This window comes from Urocampus carinirostris, chromosome 1 (genome assembly GCF_059441175.1).
Source record: "Urocampus carinirostris isolate Australia breed hairy pipefish chromosome 1, RoL_Ucar_1.0, whole genome shotgun sequence".
Taxonomy (NCBI): Eukaryota; Metazoa; Chordata; class Actinopteri; order Syngnathiformes; family Syngnathidae; genus Urocampus; species Urocampus carinirostris.
In genome coordinates, this window is record NC_142349.1 from 53584680 (window position 1) to 53600734 (window position 16055).

General features: G+C 42.4%; 14 non-coding genes and 5 pseudogenes across 14 annotated transcripts; all 19 read left to right on the top strand.

Moving 5' to 3' along the window:
* The first annotated feature begins 2465 nt into the window (after positions 1–2465).
* LOC148375727 (5S ribosomal RNA) lies at positions 2466–2584 on the top strand. The gene has a single exon (XR_015849185.1). It is a non-coding gene; the product is annotated as a 5S ribosomal RNA (ribosomal RNA).
* Positions 2585–8953: 6369 nt separating this feature from the next.
* LOC148375728 (5S ribosomal RNA) lies at positions 8954–9072 on the top strand. Its single transcript, XR_015847467.1, has one exon. It is a non-coding gene; the product is annotated as a 5S ribosomal RNA (ribosomal RNA).
* A 222-nt stretch (positions 9073–9294) lies between these two features.
* Positions 9295–9403, top strand: LOC148375729 (5S ribosomal RNA; annotated as a pseudogene).
* Positions 9404–9625: 222 nt separating this feature from the next.
* LOC148375730 (5S ribosomal RNA) lies at positions 9626–9734 on the top strand (annotated as a pseudogene).
* A 222-nt stretch (positions 9735–9956) lies between these two features.
* On the top strand, positions 9957–10075 carry LOC148375731 (5S ribosomal RNA). The gene has a single exon (XR_015847402.1). It is a non-coding gene; the product is annotated as a 5S ribosomal RNA (ribosomal RNA).
* Positions 10076–10297: 222 nt separating this feature from the next.
* Positions 10298–10416, top strand: LOC148375732 (5S ribosomal RNA). The gene has a single exon (XR_015849186.1). It is a non-coding gene; the product is annotated as a 5S ribosomal RNA (ribosomal RNA).
* Positions 10417–10637: 221 nt separating this feature from the next.
* Positions 10638–10746, top strand: LOC148375733 (5S ribosomal RNA; annotated as a pseudogene).
* Positions 10747–10968: 222 nt separating this feature from the next.
* On the top strand, positions 10969–11087 carry LOC148375734 (5S ribosomal RNA). Its single transcript, XR_015849187.1, has one exon. It is a non-coding gene; the product is annotated as a 5S ribosomal RNA (ribosomal RNA).
* Positions 11088–11309: 222 nt separating this feature from the next.
* Positions 11310–11428, top strand: LOC148375735 (5S ribosomal RNA). Its single transcript, XR_015847567.1, has one exon. It is a non-coding gene; the product is annotated as a 5S ribosomal RNA (ribosomal RNA).
* A 222-nt stretch (positions 11429–11650) lies between these two features.
* On the top strand, positions 11651–11768 carry LOC148375736 (5S ribosomal RNA). The gene has a single exon (XR_015848075.1). It is a non-coding gene; the product is annotated as a 5S ribosomal RNA (ribosomal RNA).
* Positions 11769–11990: 222 nt separating this feature from the next.
* Positions 11991–12109, top strand: LOC148375737 (5S ribosomal RNA). The gene has a single exon (XR_015847277.1). It is a non-coding gene; the product is annotated as a 5S ribosomal RNA (ribosomal RNA).
* Positions 12110–12327: 218 nt separating this feature from the next.
* LOC148375738 (5S ribosomal RNA) lies at positions 12328–12446 on the top strand. Its single transcript, XR_015847370.1, has one exon. It is a non-coding gene; the product is annotated as a 5S ribosomal RNA (ribosomal RNA).
* Positions 12447–12668: 222 nt separating this feature from the next.
* On the top strand, positions 12669–12787 carry LOC148375739 (5S ribosomal RNA). Its single transcript, XR_015849188.1, has one exon. It is a non-coding gene; the product is annotated as a 5S ribosomal RNA (ribosomal RNA).
* Positions 12788–13009: 222 nt separating this feature from the next.
* On the top strand, positions 13010–13118 carry LOC148375740 (5S ribosomal RNA; annotated as a pseudogene).
* Positions 13119–13339: 221 nt separating this feature from the next.
* Positions 13340–13448, top strand: LOC148375741 (5S ribosomal RNA; annotated as a pseudogene).
* Positions 13449–13670: 222 nt separating this feature from the next.
* Positions 13671–13789, top strand: LOC148375742 (5S ribosomal RNA). Its single transcript, XR_015849189.1, has one exon. It is a non-coding gene; the product is annotated as a 5S ribosomal RNA (ribosomal RNA).
* Positions 13790–14011: 222 nt separating this feature from the next.
* LOC148375743 (5S ribosomal RNA) lies at positions 14012–14130 on the top strand. Its single transcript, XR_015849190.1, has one exon. It is a non-coding gene; the product is annotated as a 5S ribosomal RNA (ribosomal RNA).
* A 428-nt stretch (positions 14131–14558) lies between these two features.
* LOC148375744 (5S ribosomal RNA) lies at positions 14559–14677 on the top strand. Its single transcript, XR_015849191.1, has one exon. It is a non-coding gene; the product is annotated as a 5S ribosomal RNA (ribosomal RNA).
* A 222-nt stretch (positions 14678–14899) lies between these two features.
* Positions 14900–15018, top strand: LOC148375745 (5S ribosomal RNA). The gene has a single exon (XR_015847522.1). It is a non-coding gene; the product is annotated as a 5S ribosomal RNA (ribosomal RNA).
* The last annotated feature ends 1037 nt before the right edge of the window (positions 15019–16055 follow it).

Here is a 16055-nt window from a genome sequence, read left to right on the forward strand (position 1 = left end):
CAACAAGATTCTAGCGTGATTCAATGCAGACTCGTGTTGTTCGTTATCACCGCCCCGTCGACGGCCTTGGCCGTCTGGCTCAGTCCATTGTGACGTTCCACTCGTAATCCGCTGTAGGAATGCGCCCATGAGCTTTATCAGTGCCACACTGACCTTGGTGCCCAGTTGTCTACCTCTTTCTTCTCGAAACTGGCTGCAATCAGTTCAGATTGCCCCCTGCTCACTGTTTGAGGACAGCCTGGATGTGCTCCAGTGTCCCCACGACCCTGCTGTAGACAAGCGGCGCAGACAACGGATGAGTGAACGTCTTTGTTTGTTCTTTGCTTGTTTTTCTGTCCATCTTCAGCCTTTTTCAACAGTGCGTCTGACTTCTGAATCCTGTTAAATCGGTCATGTTTACAAACTCGGATGTTTAGTCTAGGTTAAATGACCATGAAGACATCACCTTAGCAATTAAATTCTTAAATTTTTCATGGTCTTCCTCAAGATCGAGTAATCTGCTCCTCATTGTCTTTTGAAAATGCTTGCCAAATTGTTTCCTCAATTTACCCAAACTCTACTTATCACGTTTATCGGAACAAGATCTCACAAATCAAAAGGCCACACGCAAACGGAGCACTTGACGAATTAAGTAATCCCTGCACTTTTATTTATTTTCCATACAGTAAAGGAGCGAAAGACGGGGGAAAGACGGGGGTGGGGTGGGGGTGATCGGAGCGGGAATACACACGGTTGAGCTCAACTCACACAGGGAAAGACGGAGAGTGGTGGGGGTAAGCGGTGGGGGCGAGAATAACCCACAAAAAAGCAAGACACTTTAACGCACATACAAGACCGTAAAATGTAGAATAAGCAGTCACTCCATCATTCATCCATGCGTCCTTAACTCCTCTCCCAACGCCAAACAAAACAAAAAAAAACAAAAAACAGTTAAGTATAAATCACCCGCGCACTCTCACTCAGGCGGCCGGGGGAGAAACCGAACCGAACAGAACACACATCCACAGACAGAGAGACACACGCACAATTATCGCCAGCTGGCACACACACCAACATTTCCGAATGAGACATCTCCCAGACTGAAAACATGTCAGCAATTCTCACACATTCTTTGTATCGCTTGTTTCTATGCGGATATATCTTAATAATACAACATCTGATTACTGCTCATTTTTCTAACGTCGGTATAACCTTTCAGATTGTAGAAAATGGCGAGGTTCCATGCACCACACTTTTTCTTAAGTGCAAGGTTACATGTCCGACTCCCAATCATCAATCGACTAGGGAAACACATAAAACATGCCCCGTATTAACCATATATAGATCGTCTACTCTCGAACTGTCACTTCAGCAAATGATGACGTCTTATCACAGCTTTACACAGATCTCAAGACAATCATAAATATACAAATACCGACGCCGCTGCACCTTTTATCGAGGTAAAATAGCCTTTTTCCGTTTTCAAGCAGCCTATGTCCCAAAACAAACAGGATTCTTTGAGCACCGAACTCCCGGGACAAAAAAATAAATCTCAACTCAGTTTACATATCTCATCCGTCCGAACTTGGGCCTGACTATAGACGGAAAATCCACGTGCACGAATTTTCATAATTTAGCTCCGACGTCACAGGCTCCCGTCCTCCCACGAATCTCGACAAGCAAACCGAAATAAGGAGAGAAAAAACTTTCCTTACCTCACTCGCTTTTTTGAGACAGTTCCACTGAGAAGTCCTCCTCCCTTTTCTTTTTTTTTTTAATTAGTGCCAATCCACGTTGAGGCGCCATTTAATGTTGGAGAAATTGGAGGTTCGATAATCGAGAGAAAAGTCTTCTCATATGTGGATAAGGAAAATGGACAGGAGCCAGCCTCGTTCGGAGGGAGATGCAACTTTATTGATGCGTCAATGAAGATCTCAGAGAGCTGGGAACATGACAATGTATTTAAAGCTGGTAGTGACGATTAGGCTTCGATTGAGTACACCCCAAAAGGCGGTCCTGTATCACGTATCAAGTACAGAGCGTCCCGTCCCTTGCACGCTATCTTCAAGGAAACTTAATGTCGCCAAGCGTATCTTCAAGGATGTCTACCTGACCTTTTCCCACAACTGTAAGCAAGTCTTTCTAAATTTCTACATGTATGCAAATCTATTCTACATTTCTACATGTATGCAAATCTATTCTACATTTCTACATGTATGCAAATCTATTCTACAAACGCAAGTGTATTTACCACTACATAAGCTTTTTACTTCCAGCAAAGTTTTTGGTATTTTTTCTGGCCTCGGAGCAGCCCCTTTTGGACGGATTTGCATTCTTTCACAACCTTTTTGCAAAACAAATAAATGAAGAAATACGCACATATTAAACCACTGTTGTTTTATAAATGGCTACCCCTCTTGGCAAACAGTGGCGTTGCAACTTCCGCGGTGTTGATTATAAATACTGAAAATTCACCCTTTTCTCTCGCTTACGGCCATACTACCCTGAACACGCCCGATCTCGTCCGATCTCGGAAGCTAAGCAGGGTCGGGCCTGGTTAGTACTTGGATGGGAGACCGCCTGGGAATACCAGGTGCTGTAAGCTTTTTACTTCCAGCAAACTTTTTGGTATTTTTTCTGGCCTCGGAGCAGCCCCTTTTGGACGGATACAGCATTATTTCACAACCTGTTTGCAAAACAAATAAATGAAGAATTACACACATATTAAACCCCTGTTGTTTTATAAATGGCTACCCCTCTTGGCAAACAGTAGCGTTGCAACTTCCGCGGTGTTGATTATAAATACTGAAAATCCCCCCCTTTTGCTTACGGCCATACTACCCTGAACGCAACCACTTGCAGGTGTGTGATTGCGAGTAGACGGCTGCAGTAGGGAGAGAAAGGCTCTCCCCATTCTTTGTTTTTCTTACTTTGAAGGTTTATTTGAAAGCTTAAGTGCTTTGATTTGTCTACTTTTTCGTTTTTTGCGTCCCCAGCGGACTTGGTGTCTGTCTGGGGAGCCTTTTTTTGGTTCTCTCCTTTTTTGAGAGGACAATGGACGGACAGCGTGGCGTCAATCAAGGAATGGAGGCGAGCAGGCGAGTTGTAGATCTGCCCCCGGGGACTGATAGAAGGAATGAGGTGGCACTCGACAATGAAAAACCAACAACGTCGACGAACTACGCTCTAAACAAGGTATTTAAAAAGTCGATAATTGTGAATGAAATCGGACTGGACACAAAGGAAAAAGATATGGACAATGATTCTAACAAAGTAGCTCGGCGTGAAGAGAAAGAAATTGAGGCGGATGAGAATAATATGAACGGATTAATTAATAAAACAATGGATTTGACTGAACAAGGACAGAGGAATGATGCGGATAAAGTGAACGATGGACTGGACATGAGGAGAAAGAAGGAATATAACATGCGTGATGGAGAAAAGAGAAATAAGCAAGAAACAAAAAAAGATATGGAGAATGTGAAAGGGCTAAGACAAAGAAAATATTTGAAAGAACTGACAATGCTTTTGGAAACAGAGGAGATTGAAAACATAACACCAATTGACTTAATTAAAGAAATTGAGAAGATGGTGGGTACGGGGAAGCTACTGGTGCTACGGTCTACACAAAATAAACAATATGAAGCGACGTTGGAAAATGAGGAGGCATGTGAAATTTTAGATGGGGGTCTCTTATGCAAAGGGGTTCTAATTCAGACTAAAAGACGACAAGTTAACGAAGTTATGGTCTCCTTCCTACAACTGCCCCCATTCATAACAGATGAAGAGGTGTTGGAAAAGCTGTAGAGGTGGAGAGTGGACCCCGTCCTCCCATTGAGGCGGCGCTTCTACCCGGGCACGTCCGTTGAAGATGGAACAAGATTCATTAAAGTAAAATTCCCGAAAGATGTAGCCTCCCTGCCGTACTCCACCAGGTTCGAGACTCCGGAAGGTCCCCTGTACTGCCGGGTGATTCACGACCGGCAGGTGAAAATCTGCCGGTTGTGCATGAACCCTGGTCACGTGCTGCGGGAGTGTCCGGAGTTCACGTGCAGAGAGTGCTCGCGGCAGGGTCACTACGCCCGGGAATGCGACGCTCCAAAATGCCCAGACTGCTGCCGTGCACTCGCACGCTGCACTTGTGTTTCCTCTGCCGAGAAAGAGGGAGAAGAAACCGAATCAGAGATAAACATGGAGACATCAAAGGAGGGGAATGAGGGTCCCTCCCAGGAACCGGCACCTGTAGAAGATCCCCCCTGTGCTCAACCCCCCGGAAAACAGGCCTCAGAGCGCGAGGACTCAGGCATGGACATCGAGATTTTAACTGGAGCGGTTGGAGCCGAGGCGGTGGGAGAGAGGGAGCAGAGAGAAGAGGAGACCCAGACGCACATGGAACTAATTAAAGAAAAACCATCGGATGAAGTTGAAAAAGGTAACTGTGACGTTTTAAGCAAGTTGGGCAATTTTATGAGCAAAAGGAAAAGGTTAAAACCAAGTATTGACACGGACAAGGTATTACAAGCACAGGAGAGAAGAAGAAAGGCAAAACAAATAGAAATAACTGGAGGGAGATTTGAGGTTTTACAGGATGATGGTGGTACATAGTAATGGTTGGTTTTTATGTTTTGTCTGACTTGGATTATTTACTGCTACTTATTTAGTTCAATGGGGTGGAATTTTATTTCAATAAACATGAGGGGAGGGGTGAATCCCGAAAAATTACAGAAGTTAATCAGAGAGACTGAGAAAAATGATATTATTTTATTGCAAGAAACGAACTGGACAAGTGTGATAGCGGAGGATTTTAGAAAACGATGGGATGGGGAGGTTTTATTTAATAATTGTGAGGGAAGAGGTAGAGGAGTGGCTTTTTTAATTAAAAGGAATATGGTTGAGGAAGTAACAGAAATATATAATGATAAAAAAGGAAAAATACTAACTATAAGTGTTGGAGAAGGTAATGAGAAAATGAATGTTTGTAACATACATGCACCGAATGAAGAGAAAGAGAAAGTTGAATTTTTTATGAAATTAAAAGTTCTAATCGAGGCTTGGGGGGAAACTGTGGTTGCTGGGGATTTTAATATAGCACTACAGAAAGAAGATGTGGCAGATAATATAGTTTTTAGAGCAGAAAGGGGAAGAAAGGAACTAATACAGGTAATGGAAGAACTCGATTTAATAGATGTATGGAGAGAAAGGAATAAAGGAGTTAGAAAGTTTAGCAGAAGACAAATTGTTTTAGATGAAATTAAGCAAAGCAGAATTGATATTGTTTTGGCAAAAAGTAGTTTTATGGAGAATTTTAAAAGTATTTACTACAGAAGATGTAATTTTAGTGATCATGACTTTATTGTTTTTAATATAGATCTGAATAAAATAGAGAAGGGGCCGGGGGTATGGATTTTAAATACAAAAGTCTTAAAAGACAATTTTTATCAAATGGAAATAGAAAATATAATTGTGAACAGCATAAAGAACATGACAAAGTATGAAAGTAACTTGGGAATATGGTGGGACAATCTAAAGTATGATATTAAAAGACATTCGATTTTGTTTTGTAAAAAACTGAGAAGACAGGAAAGGGGGAGAGAAGAAAAGTTACGAAAAGAACTAGAAGAGGAACTAAAACAAAGTGATGGGAAAAATGAAAACACGAATAAAATTATGGAGATAGAAGATGAACTTCAAAAAATAGAAGAAGAGAAATTCCAGGGAGCTATGATAAGAAGTAGAGCGAAATATATGATTGAAGGCGAACGATGCACAAAGTTCTTTTTTGAACTAGAAAAAAACAGACAGAAAACGGAAGAAATTAAATGTATTAAAAATGGAGAAGGAAAGAGATTGACAGATAAGGACAATATTTTAAAGGAAATAAAAAGATTCTATACCAACTTATTTTCAAAACAAGGTGTGGAAGAGGGTGCAAAAGATTTTTTATTGAATAATATTAAGAGTAAAGTAAGTAAGGAAGATAAAACAATGTGCAATAGAGACATCAATAGTGAAGAAATAGAGAGAGCCATAGATGAGATGAAAAACGGCAGGAGTCCTGGTCTGGATGGCTTACCATGTGAATTTTACAAGGTTTTTAAAGGTTCTCTTGTTCCTGTTTTAAGACAAATGTATGAAGAAGTGTGGAAAGGAGGGGCTCTCAGCTCAAGGATGTCAAGAGGTTTAATTAAAATTATATATAAAAAGAAAGGGGACAGGGAAGAGCTGCAGAATTTTAGACCCATAAGCCTTTTAAATTGTGACTACAAGATTTTGGCGAAGATAATGGCAAACAGACTGAAGCGGGTCTTACCAACAGTCATCCAAACTAACCAGGCTTATGCGGTAATAGGCAGAAACATCTCAGACACAGTTAATGGTGTGAGGGACAAAGTCTGGTACATGGAGAAGGCAGGAGTCAGTGGCTTTTTAATTAATGCAGACTTAGAAAAAGCGTTTGATAGGGTAGAGCACGATTTTCTATTTGCGGTTTTAGAAAGATTTGATTTTGGAGAAAACATAATCCGGTGTCTGAGATGTCTCTACGCTGATGCCAAGAGTTGTGTCAAATGCAATGGTTTTTTAACAGATTTTATTCCTTTAACCAGGTCAATAAGACAGGGCTGTCCACTGTCAGCAATACTTTACTCTTTGGTTGCAGAACCTTTAGGACTTGCGATCAATGCTGACAATGGAATAAAAGGGGTAAAGATTGAAGGTTTTAAGAATTTTAACACAGAAACCAAAATTTATCAATATGCAGATGACACAACCCTAATTTTAAAAGATGAGCACAGCATTTTTAAAGCGTTGGATGCCATAGAAATATACAGCCGGGGTTCAGGAGCTCGGATGAATGTTGGCAAAACTGAGATTTTAAAATTAGGAAAGCAAACCGCCTTGTCAAGGACACTGCCTTTTAAAGAAGTAAAAGATAACCTTAAAATTCTGGGGGTGAGAATAGGACCAAATGAAAAAGAAACTACGAAACTGATGTGGGAGGAGACAATCGGGAAAATAAGAAATAGATTGGCATTTTGGAAAAGGAGAAGTCTTACTCTGAAGGGAAAAATTTTAGTTGTTTAATACACTGTTTTTATCCAAAATATGGAGTGTCCTTGGATCAGAGTGTTTGCCATTACCCACAGTTAAAACTCTGAAGCAGTATGTGACTGATTTTATTTGGGATGGTAAGCCAGCTAAAATAGCCTATGAGACTCTGATTGGAAGGGTGGAGGAGGGCGGTCTGGGATTGCTCGATCCATCCATAAGACTGAAGGCTTTAAGAATAAAAACTGTTAAAAATTTCATGAGGGAGGGAGACAAAGAATCGACACGAATTCTGGAATACTTTTTAGACAAAACTTTTAAAATGGGGCCTTCAGCCTTGTGGATGAAAACAAAAGAATATATGACAAACGGCATCCCAGACTTTTATAGGGAAGTTTTAAGGGCTTGGAGTGATTTTATAGGACATGTAGTTTTTAAACCGGAGGGAAAGGAAGAAATTTTAAATCAACCCTTGTTCTTAAATCCGAATTTACGAATTGGAGGAGGGAACTTTTACAAGCACTGGTTTGACGCAGGATTCCGAAAAATCAGAGATCTTTTGTACGAGGTCAGACCGGGATTCTTGCCATTTCAGGCTTTCATTGACGAGATTGGTGCAACAGTAGACGAATGAAATGAAGAAAAAATCAGGAATGAGTACATGACAATAAAAAAAGCAGTTCCTAAAGAATGGTGGACAATTATAGAAAGAAATGAAAAGAAACAAGAGGAAGGTCCAATGAGAATAGAGATGAAGGACACAGGGACACCTTTTAGTGCTCTTGTTTTAAAAGACTTCTATTCTGTTTTTAGAGAAATGGCTTTTATACAACCGAGAGCAAATTCTTATTGGGAAAAGATGTTTGTAGATTTTAACACAAAAGATGTGTGGAGAAACATCAGAACCGGTTTGAAATGCCCTTCGTTAGAAAATTTTGATTTCCTTTTAGCCCACAACTGTGTTTTTAATGAAATGAGACTTTTTAAGATGGGACTTGCGAGGGATGAAACATGCAAAATATGCAAGAAGGAGAAAGAGGGCTTAAAGCATATGTTCTTTAACTGTGAAGAACTGAAAAAACTGACCGCAGTGCTTAAGGAAATGACGAAAGGTTTTGGACAGAATGAGCAGTATGTTGATGAAAATTGGGAGAAGGTGTTTTTATTTGGGATGATACAAGGTAAAAAAGGAAAAAATAACCAGGCACTCAATATAGTTTTGTCAGTGGCTAGGCATACAGTGTGGGTAAGAAGAACGGTTTTGAAGAATAAAGGACGGAAACTGGATATATGCAAACTGTTTGAAAGCAAATTGAAAAGAATAATGGAAGCACTGTATGTCTATTTTAATAATAACGGAATTTTAGAGGTTTTTAACAAAATATTTGTTCTTACTAATCCTTTTGTGCAAATAACTTGGGAGGGTGTAAGAATAATTTTACCAGATGTGATGTAATCAATGTGCCTGTTTGAACTAACTAAATAATGTTTTTTTCTTGTGATAACGGCTGCCTGCACTGTAAATGTTTAACCTGAATGTTTTTAGGACAACCTTTGCAAAACGAGTATTGTAAATGTGTATTTTTATATGAATAAAGAAAAAAAAAAAAAAAAAAAATCTCGTCCGATCTCGGAAGCTAAGCAGGGTCGGGCCTGGTTAGTACTTGGATGGGAGACCGCCTGGGAATACCAGGTGCTGTAAGCTTTTTAATTCCAGCAAACTTTTTGGTATTTTTTCTGGCCTCGGAGCAGCCCCTTTTGGACGGATTTGCATTCTTTCACAACCTTTTTGCAAAACAAATAAATGAAGAAATACGCACATATTAAACCCCTGTTGTTCTATAAATGGCTACCCCTCTTGGCAAACAGTGGGGTTGCAACTTCCGCGGTGTTGATTATAAATACTGAAAATTCACCCTCTTCTTTCGCTTACGGCCATACTACCCTGAACACGCCCGATCTCGTCCGATCTCGGAAGCTAAGCAGGGTCGGGCCTGTTTAGTACTTGGATGGGAGACCGCCTGGGAATACCAGGTGCTGTAAGCTTTTTACTTCCAGCAAGCTTTTTGGTATTTTTTCTGGCCTCGGAGCAGCCCCTTTTGGACGGATTTGCATTCTTTCACAACCTGTTTGCAAAACAAATAAATGAAGAATTACACACATATTAAACCCCTGTTGTTTTATAAATGGCTACCCCTCTTGGCAAACAGTGGAGTTGCAACTTCCACGGTGTTGATTATAAATACTGAAAATTCACCCTCTTCTTTCGCTTACGGCCATACTACCCTGAACACGCCCGATCTCGGAAGCTAAGCAGGGTCGGGCCTGGTTAGTACTTGGATGGGAGACCGCCTGGGAATACCAGGTGCTGTAAGCTTTTTACTTCCAGCAAGCTTTTTGGTATTTTTTCTGGCCTCGGAGCAGCCCCTTTTGGACGGATTTGCATTCTTTCACAACCTTTTTGCAAAACAAATAAATGAAGAATTACACACATATTAAACCCCTGTTGTTTTATAAATGGCTACCCCTCTTGGCAAACAGTGGAGTTGCAACTTCCGCGGTGTTGATTATAAATAGTGAAAATCCACCCTCTTCTTTCGCTTACGGCCATACTACCCTGAACACGCCCGATCTCGGAAGCTAAGCAGGGTCGGGCCTGGTTAGTACTTGGATGGGAGACCGCCTGGGAATACCAGGTGCTGTAAGCTTTTTACTTCCAGCAAACTTTTTGGTATTTTTTCTGGCCTCGGAGCAGCCCCTTTTGGACGGATTTGCATTCTTTCACAACCTGTTTGCAAAACAAATAAATGAAGAATTACACACATATTAAACCCCTGTTGTTTTATAAATGGCTACCCCTCTTGGCAAACAGTGGCGTTGCAACTTCCGCAGTGTTGATTATAAATACTGAAAATTCACCCTCTTCTTTCGCTTACGGCCATACTACCCTGAACACGCCCGATCTCGTCCGATCTCGGAAGCTAAGCAGGGTCGGGCCTGGTTAGTACTTGGATGGGAGACCGCCTGGGAATACCCGGTGCTGTAAGCATTTTACTTCCAGCAAACTTTTTGGTATTTTTTCTGGCCTCGGAGCAGCCCCTTTTGGACGGATTTGCATTCTTTCACAACCTTTTTGCAAAACAAATAAATGAAGAAATACGAACATATTAAACCATTGTTGTTTTATAATTTGCTACCCCTCTTGGCAAACAGTGGGGTTGCAACTTCCGCGGTGTTGATTATAAATACTGAAAATTCACCCCCTTCTCTCGCTTACGGCCATACTACCCTGAACACGCCCGATCTCGTCCGATCTCGGAAGCTAAGCAGGGTCGGGCCTGGTTAGTACTTGGATGGGAGACCGCCTGGGAATACCAGGTGCTGTAAGCTTTTTACTTCCAGCAAACTTTTTGGTATTTTTTCTGGCCTCGGAGCAGCCCCTTTTGGACGGATTTGCATTCTTTCACAACCTTTTTGCAAAACAGATAAATGAAGAATTACGCACATATTAAACCACTGTTGTTTTATAATTTGCTACCCCTCTTGGCACACAGTGGCGTTGCAACTTCCGTGGTGTAATTATAAATACTAAAAATTCTCCCTCTTCTTTCGCTTACGGCCATACTACCCTGAACACGCCCGATCTCGGAAGCTAAGCAGGGTCGGGCCTGGTTAGTACTTGGATGGGAGACCGCCTGGGAATACCAGGTGCTGTAAGCTTTTTACTTCCAGCAAACTTTTTGGTATTTTTTCTGGCCTCGGAGCAGCCCCTTTTGGACGGATTTGCATTCTTTCACAACCTTTTTGCAAAACAAATAAATGAAGAAATACGAACATATTAAACCATTGTTGTTTTATAATTTGCTACCCCTCTTGGCAAACAGTGGGGTTGCAACATCCGCGGTGTTGATTATAAATACTGAAAATTCACCCTCTTCTCTCGCTTACGGCCATACTACCCTGAACACGCCCGATCTCGTCCGATCTCGGAAGCTAAGCAGGGTCGGGCCTGGTTAGTACTTGGATGGGAGACCGCCTGGGAATACCAGGTGCTGTAAGCTTTTTACTTCCAGCAAACTTTTTGGTATTTTTTCTGGCCTCGGAGCAGCCCCTTTTGGACGGATTTGCATTCTTTCACAACCTTTTTGCAAAACAAATAAATGAAGAAATACGAACATATTAAACCATTGTTGTTTTATAATTTGCTACCCCTCTTGGCAAACAGTGGGGTTGCAACTTCCGCGGTGTTGATTATAAATACTGAAAATTCACCCTCTTCTCTCGCTTACGGCCATACTACCCTGAACACGCCCGATCTCGTCCGATCTCGGAAGCTAAGCAGAGTCGGGCCTGGTTAGTACTTGGATGGGAGACCGCCTGGGAATACCAGGTGCTGTAAGCTTTTTACTTCCAGCAAACTTTTTGGTATTTTTTCTGGCCTCGGAGCAGCCCCTTTTGGACGGATTTGCATTCTTTCACAACCTTTTTGCAAAACAAATAAATGAAGAAATACGAACATATTAAACCATTGTTGTTTTATAATTTGCTACCCCTCTTGGCACACAGTGGAGTTGCAACTTCCGCGGTGTTGATTATAAATACTGAAAATCCACCCTCTTCTTTCGCTTACGGCCATACTACCCTGAACACGCCCGATCTCGTCCGATCTCGGAAGCAAGCAGGGTCGGGCCTGGTTAGTACTTGGATGGGAGACCGCCTGGGAATACCAGGCGCTGTAAGCTTTTTACTTCCAGCAAGCTTTTTGGTATTTTTTCTGGCCTCGGAGCAGCCCCTTTTGGACGGATTTGCATTCTTTCACAACCTTTTTGCAAAACAAATAAATGAAGAATTACACACATATTAAACCACTGTTGTTTTATAATTTGCTACCCCTCTTGGCAAACAGTGGAGTTGCAACTTCCGCGGTGTTGATTATAAATACTGAAAATTCACCCCCTTCTCTCGCTTACGGCCATACTACCCTGAACACGCCCGATCTCGTCTGATCTCGGAAGCTAAGCAGGGTCGGGCCTGGTTAGTACTTGGATGGGAGACCGCCTGGGAATACCAGGTGCTGTAAGCTTTTTACTTCCAGCAAACTTTTTGGTATTTTTTATGGCCTCGGAGCAGCCCCTTTTGGACGGATTTGCATTCTTTCACAACCTGTTTGCAAAACAAATAAATGAAGAATTACGCACATATTAAACCCCTGTTGTTCTATAAATTGCTACCCCTCTTGGCAAACAGTGGAGTTGCAACTTCCGCGGTGTTGATTATAAATACTGAAAATTCACCTCATTCGCTTACGGCCATACTACCCTGAACACGCCCGATCTCGTCCGATCTCGGAAGCTAAGCAGGGTCGGGCCTGGTTAGTACTTGGATGGGACACCGCCTGGGAATACCAGGTGCTGTAAGCTTTTTACTTCCAGCAAACTTTTTGGTATTTTTTCTGGCCTCGGAGCAGCCCCTTTTGGACGGATTTGCATTCTTTCACAACCTGTTTGCAAAACAAATAAATGAAGAATTACGCACATATTAAACCCCTGTTGTTCTATAAATTGCTACCCCTCTTGGCAAACAGTGGAGTTGCAACTTCCGCGGTGTTGATTATAAATACTGAAAATTCACCCTCTTCTTTCGCTTACGGCCATACTACCCTGAACACGCCCGATCTCGTCCGATCTCGGAAGCTAAGCAGGGTCGGGCCTGGTTAGTACTTGGATGGGAGACCGCCTGGGAATACCAGGTGCTGTAAGCTTTTTACTTCCAGCAAACTTTTTGGTATTTTTTCTGGCCTCGGAGCAGCCCCTTTTGGACGGATTTGCATTCTTTCACAACCTGTTTGCAAAACAAATAAATGAAGAATTACGCACATATTAAACCCCTGTTGTTCTATAAATTGCTACCCCTCTTGGCAAACAGTGGAGTTGCAACTTCCGCGGTGTTGATTATAAATACTGAAAATTCACCCTCTTCTTTCGCTTACGGCCATACTACCCTGAACACGCCCGATCTCGGAAGCTAAGCAGGGTCGGGCCTGGTTAGTACTTGGATGGGAGACCGCCTGGGAATACCAGGTGCTGTAAGCTTTTTACTTCCAGCAAACTTTTTGGTATTTTTTCTGGCCTCGGAGCAGCCCCTTTTGGACGGATTTGCATTCTTTCACAACCTTTTTGCAAAACAGATAAATGAAGAATTACACACATATTAAACCACTGTTGTTTTATAATTTGCTACCCCTCTTGGCACACAGTGGCGTTGCAACTTCCGTGGTGTAATTATAAATACTAAAAATTCTCCCTCTTCTTTCGCTTACGGCCATACTACCCTGAACACGCCCGATCTCGGAAGCTAAGCAGGGTCGGGCCTGGTTAGTACTTGAATGGGAGACCGCCTGGGAATACCAGGTGCTGTAAGCTTTTTACTTTTAGCAAACTTTTTGGTATTTTTTCTGGCCTCGGAGCAGCCCCTTTTGGACGGATTTGCATTCTTTCACAACCTGTTTGCAAAACAAATAAATGAAGAATTACGCACATATTAAACCCCTGTTGTTCTATAAATTGCTACCCCTCTTGGCAAACAGTGGAGTTGCAACTTCCGCGGTGTTGATTATAAATACTGAAAATTCACCCTCTTCTTTCGCTTACGGCCATACTACCCTGAACACGCCCGATCTCGTCCGATCTCGGAAGCTAAGCAGGGTCGGGCCTGGTTAGTACTTGGATGGGAGACCGCCTGGGAATACCAGGTGCTGTAAGCTTTTTACTTCCAGCAAGCTTTTTGGTATTTTTTCTGGCTTCGGAGAAGCCCCTTTTGGACGGATTTGCATTCTTTCACAACCTGTTTGCAAAACAAATAAATGAAGAATTACGCACATATTAAACCCCTGTTGTTTTATAAATGGCTACCCCTCTTGGCAAACAGTGGGGTTGCAACTTCCGCGGTGTTGATTATAAATAGTGAAAATCCACCCTCTTCTTTCGCTTACGGCCATACTACCCTGAACACGCCCGATCTCGTCCGATCTCGGAAGCTAAGCAGGGTCGGGCCTGGTTAGTACTTGGATGGGAGACCGCCTGGGAATACCAGGTGCTGTAAGCTTTTTACTTCCAGCAAACTTTTTGGTATTTTTTCTGGCCTCGGAGCAGCCCCTTTTGGACGGATTTGCATTCTTTCACAACCTGTTTGCAAAACAAATAAATGAAGAATTATGCACATATTAAACCCCTGTTGTTTTATAATAATAATAATAATAATAATTTCCTTGTATTGTCATTCTGTGTAACAATGTACACAGAACGAAATGTCGATTGCACCTGACCCGTTGTAGCGAGCCGATGCAGCCGCAGCCAACAGAGGGCGCCGCCGACCACTTTTTAAGTCTTAGGAATGACTCGGCCGGGGCGCGAATCACCGACCTCCCAGTCTCAAAGCGGCCCCCTACCAAATGGCTACCCCTCTTGGCAAACAGTGGGGTTGCAACATCCGCGGTGTTGATTATAAATACTGAAAATTCACCCTCTTCTCTCGCTTACGGCCATACTACCCTGAACACGCCCGATCTCGTCCGATCTCGGAAGCTAAGCAGGGTCGGGCCTGGTTAGTACTTGGATGGGAGACCGCCTGGGAATACCAGGTGCTGTAAGCTTTTTACTTCCAGCAAACTTTTTGGTATTTTTTCTGGCCTCGGAGCAGCCCCTTTTGGACGGATTTGCATTCTTTCACAACCTGTTTGCAAAACAAATAAATGAAGAATTATGCACATATTAAACCCCTGTTGTTCTATAAATGGCTACCCCTCTTGGCAAACAGTGGCGTTGCAATTTCCGCGGTGTTGATTATAAATACTGAAAATTCTCCCTCTTCTTTCGCTTACGGCCATACTACCATGAACACGCCCGATCTCGTCCGATCTCGGAAGCTAAGCAGGGTCGGGCCTGGTTAGTACTTGGATGGGAGACCTCCTGGGAATACCAGGTGCTGTAAGCTTTTTACTTCCAGCAAACTTTTTGGTATTTTTTCTGGCCTCGGAGCAGCCCCTTTTGGACGGATTTGCATTCTTTCACAACCTTTTTGCAAAACAAATAATCGAAGAAATACGCACATATTAAACCCCTGTTGTTTTATAAATGGCTACCCCTCTTGGCAAACAGTGGCGTTGCAACTTCCGCGGTGTTGATTATAAATACTGAAAATTCACCCTCTTCTTTTGCCTACGGCCATACTACCCTGAACGCAACCACTTGCAGGTGTGTGATTGCGAGTAGACGGCTGCAGTAGGGAGAGAAAGGCTCTCCCCATTCTTTGTTTTTCTTACTTTGAAGGTTTATTTGAAAGTTTAAGTACTTTGATTTGTCTACTTTTTTCGTTTTTTGCGTCCCCAGCGGACTTGGTGTCTGTCTGGGGAGCCTTTTTGGGTTCTCTCCTTTTTTGAGAGGACAATGGACGGACAGCGTGGCGTCAATCAAGGAGTGGAGGCGAGCAGCCGAGTTGTAGATCTGCCTCCGGGGACTGATAGAAGGAATGAGGTGGCACTCGACAATGAGAAACCAACAACGTCGAAGAACTACGCTACAAACAAGGTATTTAAAAAGTCGAAAATTGTGAATGAAATCGGACTGGACACAAAGGAAAGGAGCATGGACAATGATTCTAACAAAGTAGCTCGATGTGAAGAGAAAGAAAGTGAGGCGGATGAGAATAATATGAACGGATCAATTAATAAAACAACGGATCTGTTTGAGCAAGGACGGAATAATGATGCAGATAAAATGGACGATGGACTGGACGCGAGAAGAAGGAAGGAACATAACATACGTGATAAAGAAAAGAAGAATAACCAAGAAGAAAAAAAAGATATGGGGAATGTGAAAAGACTAAGACAAAGAAAATATTTGAGGGAACTAACAATGCTTTTAGAAACAGAGGGGAGTCAGAACATAGCACCAATTGACTTAATTAAGGAAATTGAGAGGATGGTGGGTGCAGGGAAACTACTCGGACTACGGCCTAAGCAAAATAATCAA